The sequence below is a fragment of the Lithobates pipiens genome, unplaced genomic scaffold, assembly GCF_037356315.1.
Source record: "Lithobates pipiens isolate NorthernLeopardFrog02 unplaced genomic scaffold, aLitPip1_a1.2 Scaffold_27, whole genome shotgun sequence".
Taxonomy (NCBI): Eukaryota; Metazoa; Chordata; class Amphibia; order Anura; family Ranidae; genus Lithobates; species Lithobates pipiens.
The window spans coordinates 214,590,304-214,593,432 of NW_027507788.1; the positions used below are offsets into that span (position 1 = coordinate 214,590,304).

The following is a 3,129-nucleotide window of genomic DNA, read 5'->3' on the forward strand; positions in this document are numbered from 1 at the left end:
GCTTCCTGTATGTGTAATTACCGTTCATTGGCTCTGCCCCCAAATTCACCGTCCGTGGCGGCCAATAAGGCCCCTTTCACACTGGGGCGGGAGCGGCGCCGGCGGTAAAGCGGCGCTATTTTTAGCGCCTCTTTACCGTCGTTTTAGTAGCGGTATGCAGCAAAGCGCTTGCCCCGACTTGTTCATGCCGCAACATAGTTGGGGTAGGCGGAACACTTTGGTGGGGGTGGGTCAGCCCGACACTTAAAGCGGGAGTCTGCCGTTTTTTTTTTTTTTTTAAAAGCCAGCAGCTACAAATACTGCAGCTGCTGACTTTTAAAATAGTGACACTTACCTGTCCAGTGCGCCCGATCGTCTCTCGGGTGCTGCCGCCACCATCTTGGGTATGGGAATCAGGAAGTGGAGCCTTTCGGCTTCATTTCCTGGTTCCCTACTGCGCATGCGCGAGTCGCGCTACGCAATAAGGATGGTCCCCGCTGTCTCTGGGATCCGTGTGTTTCCCAGCAGGCAGCGGGGGACTTTCGGAAAGGGGCGTAGATTCTGCGGATAGGGGCGTACCTTCTGCAGAATTTACGCCGGAAGTGGGTGCAGATACCTGTACTGTACAGGTACCTGCACCCCCCTCCCCCCTGAAAGGTGCCAATTGTGGCGCCGGAGGGGGGGAGGATTCCAATGAGCGGAAGGTCCACTTTAGGGTGGACCTCCGCTTTAACCTCTGAGGAACACGCCCGCTGACCTTTGGGGAGGTCCCTATTCCCACCCCTGAGTCCTAACCTTGTTCTTCTAGGGGAAACCCTAACCCCTAACCCTACGCTAGCGGCCGGAAAAGGGTTAAACCCACCCGCAAAGCTGGAGCAGCGCTTTGCCGGCAGTATAGCCGCGATGCCCCATTGATTTCCAAAGATGCGGCTAGCAGGACTTTTTACACCGTCCTGCCAGCGCACCGCTCCAGTGTGAAACCCCTCCGGCTTTCACACTGGAGTGAAAGGGGCCAGATTTTTTCAGGCGCTACACAGGTGCTATTTTTAGTGCTGTAGCGCCTGAAAAATGCCCCAGTGTGAAAGGGGCCTAAAAGTCAGTATGTGAAATATAAAGCCGGAAAAAAAAAAAAAAAAAAAGGAGGAGGTCTTTAAACACTGGCTTTGTAGAGTTTGCAATACACTGTTGTTTTATTAACACTTGGAGATCGTCACATTTATTCTTAAAATGCCGTTTTCTGCAAAAAGTTGTGCAGTGATCGCGTCAAACACTAGGCAGTCTTTGTTCATGACGGCGGTGGCAATGCCCTCGTGAATAGAGTGGGGCGTGGCTTCCCACGTTAGCCGCCGATGGTGACCGTTCAGCGCCAGCCTGTAAGCAAAGTTCTCCGCTTGATTGCGCGTTCCTATTAGCTGCACGATGGCAAAGAATTGTTGGTCACGGTTGTACTCTTCTTGTTTCTCCAAAACCAACATGAAATGAAGGCCGAAGCAGGACTGTATCATGGCCCATGTAGCAGTGCCCGGAAGGTTAATGTCATCGGTGAGAAGCACTATATCCTCCCCTTGTAAGGTGGTAATGAGTTTATGCTAGTGCACGAGGTGGGGCATCACCGCGTCCGGGGAGCCCTGCCATTTACAAGAAACGCCCGGGCAGGGGCACGAGCACGGTTGGATTTCGCAGAGCTTTTCGTGGTCCCTCTTCTCCCCGTGCGGCAGCCTCACCGCACAACCCGGACAATCGTATTTGCAGGGGAAGAGGACGGAGTCTGCGAGTTTATCCATCATCAAGCAGCGAATGGATCTCAATGGGCCCCGGCAGGTCGGGCAATAGATGAGCCTCGGGCGGCAGTTGCTACACACGAGGTGCCCGCTTTGACACTGGAGGATCGGTGGTATGACATAGTCAAGGCACACAGGGCATTTGAAGAGGCTCAGCAGATGATTGTTGGAAGCCATTGTTTCTGTCAAAGCTGGCACCTGCTGAGGTGGGCACTGGGAGGTACCAGCTGGGATGGCTGCAGCAGTCTGCCCACTTCTCTTCACACCCTTGTTAGAAACGTCACCATCAGTTACGAACTTGTCAAAGTTGGCGCAGCTCTGTTCAGCCGCCCCACCCCCTCCGCAGTTACCGGGGCTACCAGAGCGCGCACGGACACTGCGGAGGGGCCTGCGGGCGCGTGCACGGGGCGGCCCTTTGTGTCACTGGCCTGTCAGTCAAAGGCGCCTTTAGGAATTTTATATAACGGACTTTTTACCCTAAAGCCATTCCTCTCTATACATTTATAGGTTACAAGGAAGTGCTTTGCCTGTCAAATACACCGCAATACACTCCGCTTGAGTCTCAATAACAAAGAGAACTAAAAAAAAAAAAAAACATACAGTGCCCTAACGGGATCCTTATAAACGACTTCCCACCCGGCCAATGTATATATACGGCCGGGTGGGAGCCTCCTCCTTCTGACTGGTTTTCCCTCAATTGTGCAGCAGTACTTCACATTGGTGTCCTATATGATGTTTATTGATCTCCAACATGTTCCTCATCAATCTCTTCCTGACCACATACTCATTTATCACACAAATCTGACTTGCAGTGACTGTACCTAATGCTAAAGAGTGGGGTCAGCAAGAAAGACGAATGTTAAAACTAGCATCTTTCACACTGGGGCGGGAGCGGCGCCGGCGGTAAAGCGGCGCTATTTTTAGCGCCTCTTTACCGTCGTTTTAGCAGCGGTATGCAGCAAAGCGCTTGCCCCGACTTGTTCATGCCCCAACATAGTTGGGGTAGGCGGAACACTTTGGTGGGGGTGGGTCAGCCCGACACTTAAAGCGGGAGTCCGCCGTTTTGTTTTTTAAAAGCCAGCAGCTACAAATACTGCAGCTGCTGACTTTTAAAATAGTGACACTTACCCGCCCAGTGCGCCCGCGATGTCGGCACCCGAAGCCGATCTCTCGATTGTCTCTCGGGTGCTGCCGCCGCCATCTTGGGTATGGGAATCAGGAAGTGGAACCTTTCGGCTTCATTTCCCGGTTCCCTACTGCGCATGCGCGAGTCACGCTACGCAATAAGGATGGTCCCCGCTGTCTCTGGGATCCGTGTGTTTCCCAGCAGACAGCAGGGGACTTTCGGAAACGGGCATAGATTCTGCGG

The 3,129-nt window shown here is 53.1% G+C and overlaps 1 pseudogene; it reads right to left on the bottom strand.

Annotated features, from left to right (window-relative positions):
- Positions 1-1,069: 1,069 nt before the first annotated feature.
- Positions 1,070-1,937, bottom strand: LOC143933308 (E3 ubiquitin-protein ligase SIAH1-like; annotated as a pseudogene).
- Positions 1,938-3,129: the final 1,192 nt, after the last annotated feature.